Source organism: Marmota monax, unplaced genomic scaffold, assembly GCF_021218885.2.
Source record: "Marmota monax isolate L192 unplaced genomic scaffold, Marmota_monax_Labrador192_F-V1.1 WCK01_AAM20220418_F8-fsc00034, whole genome shotgun sequence".
NCBI lineage: Eukaryota > Metazoa > Chordata > Mammalia > Rodentia > Sciuridae > Marmota > Marmota monax.
The window spans coordinates 2,634,857-2,658,460 of record NW_026693934.1 but is presented as its reverse complement, the minus strand read 5'-3'; the positions used below and the strand labels follow the sequence as shown (position 1 = coordinate 2,658,460).

General features: G+C 33.2%; 1 protein-coding gene and 1 pseudogene across 1 annotated transcript in view; both read right to left on the bottom strand.

Moving 5' to 3' along the window:
• Window positions 1-23,604, bottom strand: part of Lrp1b (LDL receptor related protein 1B) — a 1,856,415-nt gene that overhangs the window by 843,267 nt on the left and 989,544 nt on the right. The window lies entirely within an intron of this gene.
• Window positions 887-1,009, bottom strand: LOC124106227 (U2 spliceosomal RNA; annotated as a pseudogene).

Genomic DNA, 23,604 nt, shown 5'->3' with positions numbered 1-23,604 from the left:
ACCTGGAGGCCTGCTATTAGAGAAATAGGATCAAAGGAGATCAGAGGTTAGAGGAGATCAGAGGTTAGAGAAAATAGACTTTCATAAAGGTCCAAAAGAGAAAAATTTTAGGATGAAGGATTAAACCGCCTAGTTAGGTCAATCATTTTACAAAGTAAAAAGGAACATTTGTTAAGAAGATATCAGTGAATTTAGTGTTTATTCAAGGGCTAGTAACTTTTAGTACTTTTTTTCAAGAAGTATAGTTATCAAAGGAAAGTGGACTACTTCATGATGAACAGTAAATTCTTCTTCCTACAAATTTTTCAGTGATCATTCAGGAATGATGCAAGTGATTCTCATATGTGTTCTAGGTCATAATAAAACTTGTAATAGTAACTCTGGGTAAGTTTTAGCCAAATATGAAAAACATATTACATATATATATATATTAATTGACCAAATTTTGCTGTTTTAGTGCAAGCATAGGTGAGATGTCACTGAGTTAGAAAAATAAATTGTTTATATTTTACTTCCAATACATAGGAGAATACTAGTGCCCAGAGAAGAGTTAAAGTTGTTATTTGGACTAAATTGAACCTTCCTGGGCTTCAGAATCCAGACTATGATGAACTCTGTTCACTTTTAAATGAAATGCAAGAAATAGGAGGGTTCTCAAGGATAATACCACCATAGCCATAAAATTACCACAAGAAACTGTAGAACTATAGGCACATGATGTACATGTTTCTTTGTTTTCATTTGTGTTCAATATTGCTTTAAATTTTTATTTTTAAGAAGCATAACTGTATTACAACTGGCAAATACAAGAGAAGATAGAGTGTTATGAATTGAAAAATTATTCCTCTCTTACCTATAAAATACTTGGCCAAATCTTAGAAAAAGCAAATAGTGTTTTATTAATCTCATTACCCTATTGATTATTATAATTTCCTATGGCACCCAGTAGATTTATTCCTCATAAGAACAGATACTACACTTGATCTTAGCCAAATGACTGAAAAGCAAATGTAGCAGATTATTTTATTTTGCAGATTAAAGAGACACAAAATCCATATGATTAGCCACTACTAGAGCCATAATATGAATGTCAGACCACTTTTTACTCATTTATTTTTTAAGAATTTCAAACTTTCAGAAAAGTTGTAAGAATACTAAAGTAAATGTCTGTAGTTTTCATGTTTACTCACCAGTTCATATTTTGTCCCATCACCTATTCTATGTACTCTCTACACTATCTAATAGTAAACTGTAAACATCATGTTGTTTTAAAGCTAAATATTTCAGCATGCGTCCCTAAGGACAAGGGCATTCTCTTGGATAACTATAGTACATCTATTATAATTAACTATACATATAGTTAATTATACACTATATAGTTAATTATATGTATAATATACACATGTATATGTGTATACACATGTATGTTTATACATATATTATACACATACACATGTGCATATATAATACACTGTATTATTATTAGGACTGTATTATTAAATATTCAGATTTAATAATACAGTCCTAATTTAAGTTTTGCCTATTGACCAATAATGTCTTTATAGTAATTTGTTGTTCACAATGTAACCCAGCATCAGACATTGCATTTAATAGTCTTTTCTCTCTAGACTCCTTTGTTCCGGAGTGTGTATCAGGCTTTCTTTGTGGTACTTGATGTTAACATTTCTAAAAGGTAGATATAAGTTATTTTGAAGAACATCTCAATTTGGTGTTTGCCATATTTTCTCATAATTAGATCATGTTTTGTTCTTTGAGCTGAAATGCAATCATTCTTACCTATATTGTTACTATCCCTAGGGCTAATGAACAATGAGGAATCCCATGAGAGAATATAGATGGTGGCTTGGGAACCCATTGATTCCATCTTTTTCAGTATTTCCTGAACGCTCAACTGTCTCAACTTCCAGAATCCTCAGTCTTCTTTATAGAATATCCACCTATAGGACCCATGTGCTGTGCAGCCCCTAGTTAAGGCAGGGTCCCCTGTGTAGCCCTCTCCCTTGTTGGAGGAGACCAGGCCTATGTACCATTCCCACAGAACTGCAATTACACATTTCTTCTCCCACTCTTCTTATCTCTGGTATCAAATATTTTTCACTTATTAAAAAAATGATAAACTGTGATTGCTATTCTCTTTTTTCTACATTGATTTTTTTGACACTTCTACTCTTTTCTCAGTAACACAAAAATTAAAGTTAAAATAAAACAATGTGCTAACTATTGTCTCTATTTATAAAATGTGCAATTATTAACTCATATATTATAGTAACACTTCTTTCAACATTTCAATTACTCATAGATTCTGAAGTAAACTAAAATTTATCATTTTGAATTCATTATCTCATCACATATAGGAAATTTTAATATGACATTTTCATCAATTGTCTGAGCAGCTCTGTTTTACTATAGATACCATATATTTTATATAGTAGAGAACAGCAGGAAACTTTTGAGTATTGTTGGTAAACTTGCCTGATATAAATCAAAAGTCACAAAGGGAACACTCACAGACAGTGATAGAGCACTGTGCGTACAGAGTTATGGTTCCAATCATCCTTGTACTGTAAACCAAAGCAATTGTTACACATATTGACATCTTATAGCACATCATTTTTAGCTCATGAAGATAAGAATTACTTTTTCTAGTGATATTCATTTTAAATTACATTTCTATATCCTATTTAAAAGGACATAGAGAATTTAAATACATCAGAGTCCTGTCCATGTCTTTAAACTCTTAGCACAGTTAGCCCTGGTTTTGTGTCACCATCTTACTTCTTGTAATTTACTGACTGAATTTGGAAAATTTCAAAAACAGTTCCAAAATGATATAACTTATAATTCATTCAGCTTTTTATAAATTAGAATATATAAAAATATTTTCAAATGAGGTTACATTAGAAGATATTTTAAATATATTGTAAACAGCAAGATATGAAATGGAGCCTAACTGATAAGGAAGTGAAGCAAAAAACCAGTGGGTCATTTACTACCAGATATTTTATACATATTTTACATTATATATATATATATATATATATATATATATATATATATATATATATATATATATATATTATGTGTGTGTGTGTGTGTGTGTGTGTGTGTGTATTTAACTGAGGCTGAGGAAACCATCCAGGTTTATTACTCATGTATTAATGCTGATAACTGCATTTCTTTCCATTCCAAGGAAATGATACATGATTTCCATAGAAAACTTCATTTTGTATTCCTAGTTTTATAATAATTTAGCATTATTCAAATAACATCAATAGCAATATAACTTTATATCTGTCTTCTGTTATACAAATTTGAAAAAGAAAGCACTTTTACACATTATATAGTCTAATTAAAGTATATTCAGATTTAAAGTAAAATATTAATATTTAGCATTGCAATTCTAAAATGCAATTGCAAATCTGAAAGGGTAATAAATCTTTCACATAGAAGTTTAAGTTCAAATTCTATTAGCTCCTGCTACTTAAGGCATGTGAATGATAAACAATTAAATTATATTCTCTGTCTAGTTAAGAACATTCAAGACAGTTATTTATTGATCATTAATTTTTTGAGGTTTTTGTTTATAAAATCTCTCTTGTGCTTGTTTTTCAGCTTATACATTAAACACAGAAATTGGACTGGACATGTAGATGCCCACTCTCAGCTGCCTACTTTATATTCTGAGAACATTTCTAGTAATGATTTTTCCAAAATTGTTTGTATTAGATATGTGGCAGAGATGTGGAAGACCCTTTCAACATCCTTAAGTTGTCCTCCTGAAGGTGGCAGTCCTATATGCAATAGTATTATATTATTCCTCTCCTTCTTCATAGATAATTAGGACAAGAGAATTCAAATCTAGGCTTTACCATGTCATCAGGAATTTTTCTCTTAATAATTTGGACCAAAAGGTGTGGCACTTACCTGGTGGGCAACTGTGCATAAATAAGAAAGGTGCAGGCAGAGGGAAGATGAGGGGAGAAATGGTGGAGTCTATATACACAAGTGGGGGAGCTAGTTTTGGGAAATAGTTTATACTGAAATGTTAACTCTAAATTAAGGTATCATAAATTTTACATGTAATTTTCATTTAACTCTGGTTTGGCACAAGGTCACTTACAAAGAAATATAATTTAACATAAACTGAAAACATCTGCAATTTTTTCCTCAGTCTGCCATAAAAACACATGAAGAAGAATATTAATAATGAGCAGGGACTCCTGGTTTCGGAAGATGGCGGCGAATAGAGTGCATCACCCCCGTGTACAGCGTCACTGCTCAGGTGAATAATGAGTTAGAACGGCCAAAAGCTATCTTGTTAGGAATTTCCAGCAAAATTGGGGTGCACCGAAACCTAGAGGAAGGATTTCCATCACCCGAGGATCGGTTACTGGGGCTCAATCATGAGTGAACCATGCACCTGGAGATTCAGGCTGATTGATTGGAGGCCCGCTCCGCCTCTGGAGACTGAGGCGTGATGAGAGCCCACCGAGGAAGCCAGTGGCCACCATCTTGGAGAGCTCACGTAACCATCACCAGTTTCCGACAGATTGCAACAAGTTCAGCAATAGAACAGGTGTGTGTCATTTAGCCTATCTCCCATACAGCGGGGAAATCACATAAAATCTCTCCCTGGCTTTCCGGGGGCGTGACTAACAGAGTGAGCGTGAATAGAGGCGTGGGGAAAGGTAAAGGCACCTGACATCCAACTCCTCCCTCCCACCAGCAGCGAAAACGAAACCTGTCTCGCCAGCTCTTGGAGGAGTGGCTATTGGAAGGAATCAAAACAATAGAGGCAGGTTCCCAATAGCCAGGCTCCACATCCAGGAAACTGCAGGCCCAGAGTGTAGCTTGATCTACCCAGAGGTATCACAATGGGGAAGGCCTGGCTGGCAGGAGAAGCGAGGAGACTAGAGACCAGGAATAAACCTGAGCTAACAGGTTTTGAGAGACACAGGGGAGGGGGAGGGAGTGGCCTCACATGGATTGTTTCCTACAGCCAGAGGGCAAAATCTTGGCCTGGAAGGCACAGCACCACCTACTGGAAGTGAAGAAAATAGAAGCTTAACAGTGCCCTTTTTTTTTTCTTTTTTATAATTTTTTAATTTTTTTAATTTTAATTTTTTAAAAATTATTTTTAATTGTAATTTTTATTTTACTGCATTTTATTATTTTTTTATCATTTCTTTTTCTTTTCTATTCTTTTCTCTTTCTTTCTTCTCTCCCTCTCTCTTTCTTGGTTTGTTTCCTTAAATTTTCCCCATCTTTCCTCTTAAGCATGACCACCCAAATTACGTATAACTTACTAAATGCAAATAGATGAATACTAAGAATCAGTCTATAGTCTGCCTAAGCCCTTAACTACCCCCAAGTACTCCTGTCTAATCTCTTGTTAATATCCGCCTGCATTTGAGCCACCCCCCAAAGAAGATAACATATACTAACCTCCGTACCATCAAATCGCCAGACCTTAACATAAAATATTAAGTTCAAACCTCAATTCTCTATATGCCATCAAAGTCTGTAGGCCTTTAATGAAACTAATGAATTTACCTTAAATCACAATTAAATCCAACATCTCTAAACATTGTCTCGAAACACAAAGGAGAGATATTGGAACTATAAAAACCAAACCAAATTTAAAGGAGAAAACAGAAACACAGCAGTCAAACAGAGTTGGAAAGCAATGTGAGCACCATGAAAAAACAAGGGAAAAAAGGATTACAAAAAATGCAGGACAACTTAAATTCACAGGAGAATCTAGAGGCATCAGAAAAATGGACAGAGAAAGAACTCAAGGCATACCTAACACAGATGGAACAGAATCTTAGAGAAGACATTAGACAGCAAGTCCAAACAATGAAAGAATACTTTGAAAATGAATTACATAAGCAAATTCAAATGGAAAAGAATGAGCTCTACCAGGAGATAGAGATTTTTTTTTAAAAATCAAACAGTAATCCTAGAAATGCAGGAAACCATAAACCAAATTAAAAACTCAAACGAGAATATTACAAATAGACTAGATCAAATAGAAGTCAGAACATCAGACAATGAAGACAGTTTATCAACTTGAAAAAAATATAGTCAACACAGAAAGGATGCTAAGTAATCACGAGCAAACCATCCAAGAGATATGGGATGTCATAAAAAAAACCAAACTTGAGAGTCATTGGGATAGAAGAAGGTATAGAGGTTCAAACCAAAGGAATTAACAATCTATTGAATGAAATAATATAAGAAAACTTCCCAGATATGAAAGATGGAATGGATTGCCAAATCATGGAAGCCTACAGGACCCCAAACATACAAAACCGTAATAGACCGACTCCAAGACACATAATTATGAAGATATCCAACACTCAGAACAAGGAGAGAATATTAAAAGCTACGAGAGAAAGGAGGCAGATTACATTCAGGGGTAAACCAATTAGGTTAACGGATGATTTTTCATCACAGACGTTGAAAGCGAGAAGATCCTGGAACAACGTATTTCAAACGCTGAAAAATAATGGATTCCAACCAATAATACTGTATCCAGCAAAACTAAGCTTCAGATTTGACAATGAAATTAAAATATTTCATGATAAACAAAAGTTAAAAGAATTCGCAGCCTGAAAACCAGCACTGCAAGGCATTTTGAGCAAAACACAACAAGAAGAGGAACTGAAAAACAGCACCCAAAACTAACAGTGGGAGGTAACTAAGTAAAGGGAAGAAAAAAATAATCAAAAAGGAAAAACTAGCCATATTAAAATAAATAAATAAATAAATAAGCATGACTGGAAGTACAAACCATATATCAATGGTAACCTTAAATGTTAATGGTTTAAATTCACCAATCAAGAGACATAGGCTAGTAACCTGGATTAAAAAAAAACAGATCCAACAAATTGTTGCCTTCAGGAGACTCATATGATAGGAAAAAACATACACAGGCTGAAGGTGAAAGGTTGGGAAAAATCATACCACTCACATGGTCCTCGGAAGCAAGCAGGAGTAGCCATACTCATATCGAATAAAATCAACTTCAAACCTAAGTTAATCAAAAGGGATAAAGAAGGCCACTATATACTGTTAAAAGGAACCATCCACCAACAACACATAACAATTATCAATATGTATGCACCAAACAATGGTGCTGCAATGTTCATAAAACAAACTCTCCTCAAGTTCAAGAGTTAAATAGACCACAACACAATAATTATGGGTGACTTCAACACACTGCTCTCTCCATTGGACAGATCCTCCATTCAAAAGCTGAATAAAGAAACTATAGAACTCAATAACATAATCAATAACCTAGACTTAACCAACATATATACAATATAACAACCATTATCAAGTGGATACACGTTCTTCTCAGCAGCATATGGATCCTTCTCAAAGATAGACCATATATTATGCCATAGGGCAACTCTTAGTAAATATAAAGTGTGGAGATAATACCATGCATCTTATCTCATCATAATGGAATGAAACTGGAAATCAATGATAAAAGAGGGAAGGAAAAATCGTGCATCACCTGGAAAATGAACAATATGTTACGGAATGATCAATGGGTTACAGAAGACATAAAGGAGGAAATCAAATAATTCTTAGAGATAAATGAAAATACAGACACAACATATCGGAATCTATGGGACACAATGAAAGCAGTTTTAAGAGGGAAATTCATTGCCTGGAGTTCATTCCTCAAAAAAAGAAAAAAACAACAAATAAATGAGCTCACACTTCATCTCAAAACCGTAGAAAAGGAAGAGGAAAACAACAGCAAATGTAGTAGAAGGCAAGAAATAATTAAAATCAGAGTGGAAATCAAGGAAATTGAAACAAAAAAAAGTTGAAAAAATTGATAAAACTAAAAGTTGGTTCTTTGAAAAAATAAATAAGATCGACAGACCCTTAGCCATGCTAATGAAGAGAAGAAGAGAGAGAACTCAAATTACTAACATACAGGATAAAAAAGGCAATATCACAATGGAACACTACAGAAATACAGAAGATAATTAGAAATTATTTTGAAGCCCTATATTCCAATAAAATAGAAGATAGTGAAGATATCGATAAATTTCTTAAGTCATATGATTTGCCCAGATTGAGTCAGGAAGATACACACAATTTAAACAGATCAATAACAAAGGAGGACATAGAAGAAGCCATCAAAAGACTACCAACCAAGAAAAGCCCTGGACTGGATGGATATACAGTGGAGTTTTACAAAACCTTCAAAGAAGAATTAATACCAATACTTTTCAAGTTATTTCAAGAAATAGAAAAAGAAGGAGCTCTTCCAAATTCATTCTATGAGGCCAACATTACCCTGATCCTGAAACCAGACAAAGACACTTCAAAGAAAGAAAACTACAGACCAATATCTCTAATGAACTTAGATGCAAAAATCCTCAATAAAATCCTGGTGAATCGAATACCAAACCATATAAAAAAAATTGTGCACCATGATCAAGTAGGATTCATCCTGGGGATGCAAGGCTGGTTCAATATATGGAAATCAATAAATGTTATTCACCACATCAATAGACTTAACGATAAGAACCACATGATCATCTTGATAGATGCAGAAAAAGCATTCGACAAAGTATAAAATCCCTTTATGTTCAAAACACTAGAAAAACTAGTGATAACAGGAACTTACCTCAACATTGTAAAAGCTATATATGCTAAGCCTCAGGCTAGCATCATTCTGAATGGAGAAAAACTGAAGGCATTCCCTCTAAAATCTGGAACAAGACAGGGATGCCCTCTCTCACCACTTCTATTCAATTTAGTTCTCGAAATACTAGCCAGAGCAATTAGACAGACAAAAGAAATTAAAGGCATTAAAAATAGGAAAAGAAGAACTTAAATTATCACTATTTGCAGATGATATGATACTATATCTAACAGACCCAAAAGGCTCTACAAAGAAATTACTAGACTTATAATTGAATTCAGCAAAGTGGCAGGATATAAAATCAACACGCATAAATCAAAGGCATTCCTGTATATCAGAGACAAATCTTCTGAAATGGAAATGAGGACAACCACCTCATTCACAATATCCTCAAAAAAATAAAATACTTGGGAATCAACCTAACCAAAGAGGTGAAAGATTTATACAATGAAAACTACAGAACCCTAAAGAGAGAAATAGAAGAAGACCTTAGAAGATGGAAAAATATACCCTGTTCATGGATAGGAAGAACTAATATCATCAAAATGGTGATATTACCCAAAGTTCTCTATAGGTTTAATGCAATGCCAATCAAAATCCCAACGGCATTTCTTGTAGAAATAGAGAAAGCAATCATGAAATTCATATGGAAAAACAAAAGACCCAGAATAGCAAAAGCAATTCTAAGCAGGAAGTGTGAATCAGGCGGTATAGTGATACCAGATTTCAAACTATACTACAGAGCAATAGTAACAAAAACAGCATGGTACTGGTACCAAAACAGGCAGGTGGACCAATGGTACAGAATAGAGGACACAGTGACCAATCCACAAAATTACAACTTTCTTATATTTGATAAAGGGGCTAAAAGCATGCAATGGAGAAAGGATAGCATCTTCAACAAATGGTGCTTGGAAAACTGGAAATCCATATGCAACAAAATGAAACTGAATCCCTTTCTCGCGCCATGCACAAAGTTAATTCAAAATGGATCAAAGAGCTTGATATCAAATCAGAGACTCTGCGCCTGATAGAAGAAAAAGTTGGCTCCGATCTACATATTGTGGGGTCGGGATCCAAATTCCTTAACAGGATGCCCATAGCACAAGAGTTAATAACAAGAATAAACAAATGGGACTTACTTAAACTAAAAAGTTTTTTCTCAGCAAGAGAAACAATAAGAGAGGTAAATAGGGAGCCTACATCCTGGGAACAAATTTTTACTCCTCACACTTCAGATAGAGCCCTAATATCCAGAGTATACAAAGAACTCAAAAAATTAAACAACAAGATAACAAATAACCCAATCAACAAATGGGCCAAAGACCTGAAAAGACACTTCTCAGAGGAGGACATACAATCAATCAACAAGTACATGAAAAAATTCTCACCATCTCTAGCAGTCAGAAAAATGCAAATCAAAACCACCCTAAGATACCATCTCACTCCAGTAATTTTAGCAGCCATTATGAAGTCAAACAACAACAAGTGCTGGCGAAGATGTGGGGAAAAGGGTACACTTGTACACTGCTGGTGGGACTGCAAATTGGTGCGGCCAATTTGGAAAGCAGTATGGAGATTTCTTGGAAAGCTGTGAATGGAACCACCATTTGACCCAGCTATTGCCCTTCTGGGACTATTCCCTGAGGACCTTAAAAGAGTGTACTATAGGGATACTGCCACATCAATGTTCATAGCAGCATAATTCACAATAGCTAGACTGTGGAACCAACTCAGATGCCCTTAGGTAGATGAATGGATAAAAAAATGTGGCATTTATACACAATAGAGTATTACTCTGCACTAAAAAATGACAAAATCATGGAATTTGCAGGGAAATGGATGGCATTAGAGCAGATTATGCTAAGTGAAGCTAGCCAATCCCTAAGAAACAAATGCCAGATGTCTTCTTTGATATAATGAGAGCAACTAAGAACAGAGCAGGGAGGAAGAGCATGAGAAAAAGATTAACATTAAACAGGGACGAGAGGTGGGAGGGAAAGGGAGAGAGAAGGGAAATTGCATGGAAATGGAAGGAGACCCTCATTGTTATACAAAATTACATATAAGAGTATGCAAGGGGAAAGGAAAAAAAAACAAGGGAGAGAATTAAATACAGCAAATGGGGTAGAGAGAGAAGATGGGAGGGGAGGGGAGGGGGGATAGTAGAGGATAGGAAAGGTAGCAGAATACAACAGTTACTAATAGGGCATTATGTAAAAATGTGGATGTGTAACAGATGTGATTCTGCAATCTGTATTTTGGGTAAAATTGGGAGTTCATAACCCACTTGAATCTAATGTATGAAATATGATATGTCAAGAGCTTTGTAATGTTTTGAACAACCAATAAAAAAATGACCAGCATTTAAAAAAAAAATGCTGTTCTTTGTTCTTTGTTCTTCCCCTTTAAATTTAATGTATTACTCAAACTTCAGATTCCCCTGAACACTTTTGGGGAAATCCTTACTAGGAAAGTGGATCAATTTTTTTTTCTTCCCCTCTTGTTAATAAGTAGGAAGCATCTTATCTTCTGTTTAGTCAAAAATAAAGCAAAAATATACAGTTGTCTCATCTCCTTTTGAAAGACCTGGCTTCATCAATCACTCCCTTTTTTTCTATATCTTCAATTTCTAATTTTCTTATAAAACTCACATTCAATGTATGAATTCTCTTTCCTATTTATCATCTTAAAACAAAACAAACAAAAATTCCTCTCAACCTCAAACTACCTTCCATTCACAGCCCTTTCTTTCCACTTTCTATTCACATGTAAACTTTATAGTTCACAAAAGGTGACTTCACTTGTTTGCTTTATCACTATTCCTGCTGAATTTTCTTTATTTGGGCAATTATTACTTCCTTATATACAATGATTCATTGCAGAAATTAGGCATCAATTCTTCATGCATTCTGCTTTATTTTTTGTGTCCAATTCATTACTATATCCTGTCATTTAAATCTCCAAGATATGTTTCAGATATATATATATATATATAGATATAGATATAGATATAGATATAGATATAGATATAGATATATAGATATATAGATATATAGATATAGATATAGATATATGTAAATATATATATATATATATATATATATATATATATATATATATATATGTAGATATAGATCTCCATGTCCACTTCTCTTTCCTAAACCAAGTCTCCATCATATATTACATGGACACTTATACCATACTATGTTTTTGAGAAGGCTCATGTATTAAAAGCTTGGTCTCTGGAACATAGTATTATTTGGATTTATACAGTCAAAATAAAACTTTCTTCATTACAACATGATTATACAAGGTATTTCGTTATAGTAACAGAAAACTAACACATACTTCACCTATATATCTTACATTATTCTTCTCAAAGTAGACATTTTATTCAAATAAAAAGTGGATTATATACTATAAAACCTTTCTATAGCTGCTGAAGGCAATTGGAATAAGTTCTCATATACTTAACATTGCCAATCATGATGAGAATAGTTTGTTCTCTGCCTCACCATTTAATGACATCTGTTTCCATTTCTTAACTTTTGGCTAGATAATGATTTCCTTCTATATTTCTAATACCTTAGTCATTTTTCCATTCCTTAAATAATCCGAGCAGTTTCTTCCTTTGCGTACTTCATAGATTCTGTCTCACAGTTTGAAAAAAATTCTGCTATACTATTTCAAATTTGGTTTTATTTTTCAATTTAAACATCAATTCCTGTGAGAATTTTTTCCTATTTTTCAAATGGTAATTAGGTTTAACTTACATAATCTTGTTATATTCTAATTTTTAATAGTACCACTCTATATTTTATTGCTAAAATATACAGATATCCACAAACAATAATATGTTTAAAAGGTGTCTATTAAATAGACTACAACCTCCAAAGGGAGAGAGGCTATATGTATCTATCTATCTATACTCACAGATATAGATAGTTAGATACTCATATATTCATCAGGTTTTGGGTGATCTCTGGACAGATTTCTTCATATTGAAATAGTAAGATCCAAGGCTGGTATTGAAATTAGATTTAAAAGAGAAAAGTGAATGAATGAGGCCATTCTAACACAGCGAAAAAAAAAAATCCACATTAACAAGCATAGCTTATTGGTATTTCACTTCAGAAACAAGTCATTAGTTAATAATAATTTATTGGTTTGCTTATTTTGTTAGCATTGCCATTTTTGCACATATACTTCCTTTTAAATAATTTGCAGAAGTAGTAAAATAGGTCATAATTAGAGTTTGGTCTTCTTGTGTCAGGTAAACTTTCACTTTTAATGACACTACTTCAATATTTACTTCAAATTACCTGCAGATTCCAGTTTATAAAATGCACTTGGATGTATTCCCAAGAGATTTAGACTATCTAATTCTGGAATCTAGGAAAAACCTTTGTTTATTTCAAAATAGGATATTTATGTAATTGACCTAAATTTTAAACTACAATACTGTCCCCAGTGAGGTGGCTAGACTGGAAATGTTGAGCAATTAGATAGGCAAATTGCAACTTGGTATTATATAGGAAGGAGAGATGGAGATATTTGGGGGTCCACATTAACAGGATTTGATAATTAATTGAATATATATGAGAATGAATAGAAAGCACCATTTTAATTTAATATTAATTTTCATTAATTAAATTTATTTAGTTTTACTTTATAGTGCTGAGGATGGAACCCAGGATCTCACACAAACAAGGCCAGTGCTCTACCACTGAAATGTACAACTAGCCCCTAAAATGTATTTCTTTAATTTATCCTGCCTTTGGGTTTTTCTTTAAAAAAAAAAATCTTCCTATCTTATATGATCTCAGGGTGCCATTCCATTTCCTAAAAAGAATGAAGTGTAGAATTTGGGCATATTACTTTTCATGACCAAAGGCAGTGCTATCTTAGGACTCCTTCAGAGGTCTATCTGCAGGATGCCAGTACTCAAAAACTCATGCTAAATATACTTGGATCATTTGGAACAGTAAAATATTTGATGTTATATATTGGAAGTCAGAAGTTGTTCTTTGAGATATGCAGAGGTGCATAACCTCATTTCCACACTTAAGGGAGTCCTGTTGGTTTATATAGGCATGTTTCTGAACTGAAATAACACAGATGGCTGTCTCAGAAGCAACAGAGGAAAGTATTCATGAAGTTGTGGACTGCTGTACAAACCTGGCTCACTGCTATGCTAATTACCAGTTAGCTGAACTATGTCTATTTTAAATTCTTTCTAAATGGAAGAAAACAGTGTGAGAAAAGATGAGACTGTAACTACAACACAGCTGACTTTAATATTATTTATTGTTTATACTTGTGTTTACATCTCATTATGCTGTTGGAATACAATGTGCAATAATATTTCAGTGATAATAAAGTCATGTGATTAAATAGATGAAAACCACACAGGAAAAAGATCAGAAATGTTTGTTGTTGTTCAATGTTCACTGTCCCAGCTATGAAGTGCAGATATACTTTTAAAAACATATAAAGGCAAATATTCTATACAGCAACTTTTTAATAATGGTTTTGTCCAATTTTCCTGATTTAGTTATGAGCCCAAAGACAGTGTCAAGCTTAAGTTAAATGTAGATAAGACTAAAGTGGCCAAATAAAGCTTGTAAAGGTAAAAAAAAAAAAAAAAAAAAAAAAAAAAAACCTTACTTAGTTGGCAAAACATGCATTCTGATAACTGTCAGATACTTCCAGGCTAGGGGTTTCTTGACCAGTATGAGCTTCAGGGATTCCATCAACAATCAATTTTGTAGGGTTAGTTTGACAGGTATGCCAGCAAACATGCATTTCTATAGGTGTATTTTTCTGGCAATGGGATTAATACTCAAAAAGACAGACAGATGTCCATGTTGTAAAATAGCGATTCTTAAATCTTACCATGAAAAATGGTCACTTGGTGAGTTTACAAAAATCACTTAAGTCTTATAATGAACATGATGGGGAATTTTGAGAGTATCTAACAAGACTGAATATTTGTTTACCCTTTAATCCAGTAATCCTTGTTTTAGAAATTTATCTTGATCCATCCTTACAAATAAGAAATAACATGTGCACTAAATTATTCATTGTGACATTACTAATAATGGCAAAATATTGAAAACCAGCTCTTCTTTCACTCCATATTTATTAATTTCTTCCTGGAAAACTGGGCTGTAATTTCTGGGAATACAACAGGGAATTCTAAAGCATCTGGCCTACATCCCTAGAAAGAAGAGAAAGTAAGACCATTGAAAACAAATGAACTTCAGAATTCATGAATACTTAGAGGTAGCTTGGAAGGGTAGTTCTGCAGATTGTTTATTGATAGCTCCCCTCTCTTCCAACAAGCTTTGTTAGTATCATTGAGAATTGAAAACAATAGACTACTAAATAATGGTAACATTGTCCTAAGTTTTGTAATTCATAACATGTAGGTCAATTTGCTTTTAATTGTAGGAAAACAGATTGTTTGAATCATATTTGTATTAAAAATCCTTCCTAGAGAGTCTTAGGTTATTGTTTGCTGCTCCATCTTCATGACTCCCCTCCCCATTAATGTTAGAGCCTGTGAGATAAACTTTACATGTGAATGTAGCAAGATGGAGTCTCCAGTTATTCAAAACTAATCTGGTTATTACTGTGAAAATATTTTATATATGAAACTAACATCTATAGTCAACAACTTTTAGGAAAAGAGTATTTCCAATACCTGTGTGACCCTGATCTAATCACTTGGAAGAACTGGAGACTGTGCTTTCCCTAAGGTGAGATAAATTCTATTTGTGTACTAAAGCATCCACATCTGCTCCAGAGTTCCAACCTGTCCTTCCTGACTGCCTGCACTACAGAATTCAATGTAAGTAGTCAGGTCCACCACTGCATATATGTGTGTGTGTGTGTGTATATATATATATATGAACTGGATATATATTTTATATGCTCCTAGCTATTTCTGGGGTAGAACTCTGATACAGGGCCCCAAATCCTATTTAGGTGAACACCCTCCTCCCAGTCAATCTACTTCATTTGGTTAAAACTATAATCTGAATGAGGTTTTAGATTTGAGTGAAAACTTTAAGGAGGTAATTTTTCAAAACCATTGGACCTGAATTGGAATGATTTGAGGCTGAAACTTCTGAAGCTCTCATTAGTTATTACCTAAAAAAGCCAAAATCAAATGAGAAAGACAGAAGTTGGGGGCCTATTTAGAATCATCAAATCCAGTCATGCCAAACTGACTTCTGGTTTTGCTTTGTTAGTAATTTGTGCCAATAACATTCCCATTTTGCTTAAGCTTATTTGATTGCAGTTTTATAACATTTACAATTCAAAATTGTAATTGTAATGGCATAAACATGCATGTTTAATGTAAATGGTAAGTGGACACTTACTATCACTACAAGAAAAAGAGAAGTCAAATGTTCTACTGATGATAAGTTTATTAAGTAATTGTTGCCTATAAAATTAATTTAAAAGAGAAGCCGGAATTACTATAAACTTAAGTAAAATTTATTTGGATAATTGTTGATTTTGATCAATACACTCAGAAAACTTCAGAAGTCCAAAAATATATCATGTGTGATATTCTCAACAACTATTTCCAATTTATACTTTTTCCTCATAATCAAGACATCACTGGTAAAAGAACAAAGTCTACATTTCATAACAAATAAAAGGAAAAACACAATTAAAAATATACTCAATTTTCATTTTCCAGTTAACCAGTCATAAAAAAAAAGAATAAAAGAAAAATTCCATGAGATAAAATATAAAAATCGCACTTCCTTAATAGTATGCATAACAGGATTTGATCACCTTTTCAAGTTAAATTTCATACTTAAATGTGTTTCCAAATATTTATAAAACAAAAATGAAAATTATACAGTACAATAATATCAGCTAATGATCTACTAAGCTATGTTAAAATGTTATGGGCTAAATTCCAGTTGGTTGGTGACTAGGATATTCCAACTAAAATGTATTATCCATCCTGAACCTCGTCAGCAGTCTCTGATGTTGACATTCATTGTGCAATATAGAATACTGTGATTAGAAAATTCAGTCTGGAATATCTGCCTGGTTCATTAATGTTTTTTTCTCAAGGCAACAGAAAAGGGGCTTCCTTCCAGCATGTAGTTAGCTCTTAAAGTCCAGTTTCCATTCCATGGAAGTCCTTCCCACCTCTGCTTCCTCTCCCTTGCTTACTAGAGCAATGGTGGACCTAGCCCTATAACACCCAATCTACTGGATGGACTAAGTCAACCAGATTCTGTTTTTTAAAATTGTGACACAGAAAGCCAGTAGTGGCTATTAGAGTTAATGGATTTATATAGTCAGGGCATGGACTAGTTTTTTTTTTTTTTTTTTTTGGGGGGGGGATGGGATGGGATGGGGAGTGTGGAGCAATCCTGGGGTTGAATTCAGAGGCACTTAATTACTGAGTCACATCCCCAGTCTTTTTTATTTTATATTTTATATTTTATTTAGAGACAGGATCTTGTTAAGTTGCTGAAGCTGGCTTTGAACTCCTGACCCTACTGCATCAGCCTCTCAAATTGCTGGGATTACAGGAGTAAGCCACCATGCCCAGTTTACCTATGCTTTCCATTGCTGTATAAGCACACACACAAAAAAGGCCTGTGAGGAGGAAGAGAGATGGGGTGGGATGGGGAGAGTGCTGCTGAAACAGATACCCACCTTTGAAATAAGAAAAGTTTGGTGTTTGTTGGGTGTTTATTTTATTTTATTTTACTTTATTTTTTATGCTTAGAATGGCTGCACTATTTTCCTATTAACTTGATACTGAATATTTCTGGAGTAATGAGCCAGAATTTAGAAATGATTAAAAAAATTTACTTCAAGTGATAATATCAATTAAAAAAATCCAATTCAAAATGTAATGCTCAATTGTACCACATAAAAATAAACTGGGCTAATGTTGACCTGTATACTACCATGTTGAACTCTTTTTCTCCTCTGAAGATAGTAAAATTACTAAATTATAATAGAGACCTCAAGAGATAAAGTGCTTTCCAGGGATCATATAGGTAAGTAATTACAGGGTTTGATTTAGAACTCCAGGTCTCTTAATTTACGGAAATGTGCTGTGCTCCATTTCCTCTCAATATTTCCCTTTTCTCCTATAGAGTGTTATGGACTTATAAAGCCACATATTCTTATAGTTCTAATTATACTGAATTTAACTTTCATTTATAAATATCAAGAACAGTATTTAGGCTTCTTGCCTTTCTTTTCCAATTAGAGAGTAAGAGCTCTGGGAGAATGAGTCAGTTGTCACAATAATATCACTACAGCACATAGAACATTTTCTGTGTCTGGTAAACAAATGAGAGCAATAACAACAGTGCACTCTTGAGTTTCCACTAGAGTATTTGGACTGCTGAAGTCACTACAGGTAAAGCTCGAATGTGCTAAATGACTGTGAAAGGTTAATTGATGCATTTGCATTATTCATCATTTTTCCTACATATGTAAATAGAGATGATAACAGTTACATGTAAAGAGCTTGGAGAATGCTAACTGAAAATGAATGTAACTCACTCATGGCCTTTTTCATATTTGAACACACTGTGGTAACTCTGCAAATAAAGATGCTCTACAAATCCTTAAACTTGGTTTCCTTCTTCCTGCTCTCCCTCAATTCCTTTCTTCCTTCTTCACTCTTGCTTTTCCTTTCTTCCTCTCTTTTTATCAATAGATATGAATAAATTTTCAAAGACAGTTCTATTCAGTTACAATTTGTGTGTGTGTGTGTGCGCGCACACACACACATGCTTGCATGCGCTCGTCTGAGTATAATCAGTAATAAATACTGGTTAGAGTATTGGCTTCAGACAAATTATTTATGAAGACTATGTAAAATGCTTTGTGAAAGATGATCTTATTTACCATAAGGTATACTACTGAAATTGTTTTAAATATAACATTAAATTGGAAGCAATTTGAGAGTAGAGACAAAAAAAAAAATCTTAATGGAATAATCCTAAGTTTATTTGATATAATTCACTTATTTTTTAAGAACCTGACCCATATCACTATATCTGAATTTTCACCCTCCAATAATATCAACCAATATTTATGTAGTGTTAGAAAAGCAAATAGCTTGACAAAAATAACTTACATCAATATAACCTATATGCTAAACAAAGATCAAAGTTTTAGATTCATAATGTGCTCACATTGGAATATAAAACTCTATAGAAAAGCAAACAGAAGTATATAGAACTATACAGAAATGGAGCAAGAAGCCAACAATGAGTAGGAAAGTCATAGAAGACCCAGAATTTGATAATTTCAGGAAGATTGCTCTCTGTCAGGTATTTGCTGTCTAAGTGGGAAGGTTGACCTATGGTGTTGTGCTTTTGAGTTTTCTCTGAAATTCCAAAATCTGCTCTCTGGTATTCCTAACCATTGGATAGTAAGTAAAATCTTCCTCATTGTGTTTCTTTGTGGTTGCTTTCTTTTCTCTCTGGATCCCTAATTGCATAATTTTTATTCCAGCCTTATTAACTGTCTCTAGTTCCTTAATATTATTGCTTTTATAATTTGATTTTTCCTGTTTTAAAAATACAATAGTATGCTGATTCTGATTACTTTGATATTGCAATTTAGAATACTCTTTGAACAAAGGTGGTAGTGCATGTATCAGTAGTACAAACTTCAAAAATAAATATTCATTTATAATTTTGTTCAATAAATATTTATTGGACATCCAATTTGTCAGACACTGTGTACGTCAGGCTTGCATTATTTTAAGACTTGGTATAAGATGACACATATAAAAGACATAGCCTGACCTGGGTTTAAATTTTTCACTCTGTGTTTAACGAACAGATTTAGTCTAAAAAATTTTATTGATTTCAGAGTCCCAGGTTCTTCATCAATAAAATTAGTAAAATAATGCCCAGAAAGAATATGTTCAACTAAATTAAATGAAATATAGTAGTGCTTAGCATGCAGAAGGTTCCAACATGAATATATTTCCTTTCTTTCTCTGTTCAATACTTCTTATTTCATATAATGCTCTTTTTTGATGGTACTTTTTAGTTGAAATTTTGGGGAAAATGATAGGAAATAGAAAAAAATATATATATAAAATATATAAATATAAAATATATATAATACATATAAATAATATATATATTATATATATAAATATATATAAATATGATATATATTATATATAAATATATATAAATATAATATATATATATTATGTATATATATATATATATATATACATGAGTATCAAGTTATAAATATTAATTTGCTGGAAAAGTATGAGCTTGCCAATAGGACTCTGATTTCTGTATTTGGTGAGCCTCACTTCCATACTAAGTAAGCTAATAAAATTCATGTTAATATAAAATTAACATTACAATTATAGGCCATGGAAGAAAAAAGGAGATGCTGCTAAGGGACACAATACAACTTATATGGAATTGAGCTCCAGGTAACATTCAAGCACAGTCCTGGGTACCACTGATAAGTCGAAGAAGGTCTGTCCGCTGCCATCAAGATTTTCATAAACTCTCACAACTTTTGTAGACACTTACTGTAAATTAGACCTGTTGAGAGCTCTTGGCAAAAAGACAAATGTATTTTTCAAATAAAAGAGTGCCAATAGATAAAATATAAAAATTTTCATAAAGACTTTTATGTAATTCCACATTAAAACTACCTTATTTTCCTATCTGAATGAAAAATGTGAGCTAGTAATGACAATGGGAAAAAGAAAAATGAGCACTTCTCTGTGTGAAATGAAAAAGAAAAAGATCTTTACAACTCCATTTCCAGACAAGTCTTATTTTACATTTGTACATATAATTGGAAAGAAAGAGCACACTGAAAATCTCCAAGTTAGCAAATCATACTAAGCTTTTACTAAAAGAGTGGGGGAATGCCAAGTCAATAAGCATAGACTGTAGAAAAATCTCAAGAGGCTGTAACTTGGCAGAAAAACGACATATGAGGATCAAATGAACAACTTTAAGGTAATGCATTTAGGGAAAAGAATTAAAATTATTTGGATAGGAAGCTGGCTCTACTCTTACTGCTTACTCAATTGGTCCACACAGGTGATCTCATTGTAATACCTTAATATGCTTTGTTGAGACTATAAGAAAAATAAAGGATTCTCTCAGGACATCAACCTAATGTGTGGCAGTGGCCAAAATAGGATATAATCAGAGATGTATTCAAAACAAAATGAAAACATTATTGTACACATGTAAGTCCTATCACAGAGAACTTTAAGTGGTATACCAGGTTTAGTTCTACTTTCAGATTTCCAGAGAAGTATAATAAGCATTAGTAAAGTGTTGAACATAACCAGTGATCAGGTGGTAGAGTAAACATATTGTTGGGGTTGGCAGGTGAGCGTTCATTATAAAAATAGAATATAAAATAATTCCATATTTCATATTTAATTCCATATTTTAAACATTTGGAATGGAAAAGGTTGACAATGAATCTGAGGAAATCTATAAAATCCCTTAATTTTTGTAGGCTCTCTCAGGCACGATTAATTGTGACCCTCTTCCCATAAGCCTTGCCTTATGAATGCACCAAAATGGCCACACTTGGTAGTTTGTGAATTCCACACTGTGAATTCCACACTAATTCTGCTCAACCACACTCTTGAACACAAGTGACCAGTCAAGGTTACAACCTGGAACCAAGAGTAACAAACATGTTTATGCATAAGCTAAGACTTCAAATAAGAAAATTATTTATTTTCAGTGCTTAACTACGGAATCTACAATTCTTAGTAGTGGGGAAAAGCTGGAAGAACATTCTGATAAAAACTTTTTCACAGCAGCTGGACATAGTGTAGGCCTGTAATCCCAGCACCTCAGGAGACTGATGAAAGAGAATCCCAAGTTTAAGGTCAGCTCCAGCAACTTAGTGAGACACTGACTCAAATAAATAAAATAAATAAACAAATAAAAGGACTGGGGATGAAGCTCACAGGTAAAGCATCCCTGGGATCAATCTCCAGTACAATTTTTTTTTTCATGGCAAAAACTATTTCCAGCTTCAGTCTTTCTGAGTGCTTTACATAAACACTTGGTTCCAGACTAATTATATCTAATAATGTAATGACATGTTTGACTATCATTTTTGAAAAGGTCTGTGTTCTAGCAATTGAACAAACTTAATTAAAACACAGAATAGGCATAAACATATTAACTAAAATGTAACATGCTTAGTATTCAAATCATGGTAAAGTGAAAGGAAGCAAAGTGAATAGGAAGGGGAAATAATGATCAAAATAATAGAATTTTGCTTATGAAGGATACAGTATTAAATAAAATGGATAAACTTACTATTTACCCTAAACTATAGCAAAGTGTTTGACATTATGGGCTTAAGAGAAAAAAAAATCAAATTTAGTTAATATTTGTTCACTTTGAAAAAATTACTTCACAATTTTATGGCACCATTACCTTATATTTGAAAGAGAGAAAATAAATATATGTGATTATTGTGAGAATTAGACAAGTAAATAGCTATGAAGTTCTTAGTAGAGTACCTTGAATTTTTCCCTTAAATCCTCACATTAAAGAAATATTATTTGGTATTAGAAGCTGAAAATTAAAGTACATATGTTTATGAATGCATGACCTTGTGTCACAACATAAAAACTAAAATGTTTTTAAGGAAAATGACTGTACCTTTTGATACAGTCAGGTCTGGTTAGATGGTCCCACATCTTCATACCGTGTAGGCATTTCATTAACTTGTTAGGAGTATGGACAAGCCAAATGCACTTCAGAACAAGAAAAATGTTAAGAGACTTTACATGAAAATATTTTCCATGCACAGATAATGCATATTAAATGCAAAGCATATGCAGTAAACCACAGAGAAATGTAAAGCTTCTAACACATTATCATATTTTGGTGCTGTAGATGTTGTTCAATTTATATGTACTATGCTATGGTCTCAGATGCAGGAGAGTAAAGTGGTTCCTTTTCTTGTTCCTTTCATTGCTTACTTTCTGTGTAGCATCTGTATATAGATACCCTCTATTTCTATGTTGATCACAAACTTCTTGCAGAGTAAGTCCATGTCCTCTGTTTCCTGCTTCATCCCCAGTTTATATTGAAAATATTGAAACTTTAAATTGAAAGAATATCTTTTATCTAGATTCACCAATTTTTAAAATGTTGCCCTTTGAGAGAAGGTAGGTAAAGGCAGGGCAGAGAGAAAGGTTGGAGGTAGGAAGTGAAAGTATGAGAAGTGCATGTGTTTTATATACATATATATTGTCCTTTTTCTCCTGTTCAACACTTTTGAATAAATTGCAAACATCATGATTTCACTTCTGCATGTTTCTACAAAATACTAAGACATTCTCTAATACAAAATATAGGCCAAATTTTGTTCCCCACAAAATTCATGTTAAAGCCCTTACCTCTAGCACCTTAGCATCTGACTGTATAGAATCTGACTGTATTTTGATGCAGGGCCTTGGAAACTATAACTAAAATAAAATAAGCCCATTAGTGAAGGCTCAAATCTTATCTGATTGATGTTTTAAACTTATGAGAAGAAGAAATTAGGACTCAGAGGCACCAGGGATGCAGGAATCCAGGGGAAAGATTGTAAAGATTGTGTGAAGGTGGCCATCAGGAAACCAATCCTGCCAATATCTTTATCTTAAACTTCTAAACTCCAGAGCTGTAACAAAATAATTTTTTGTGGTTTAGGCCACGCAGTCTGTTGTATTTTGTTATGGTAACCCGAGCAAACTAATATATAATTTTATTACATTATGACAACAAGTAAATTTAACATGGTAACATAATATTATCTACTATACAGTTTACATTCAAATCTGTCTCCTTGCTATTTTTAATTCCAGTTTTAATAAAGTTTGTCAC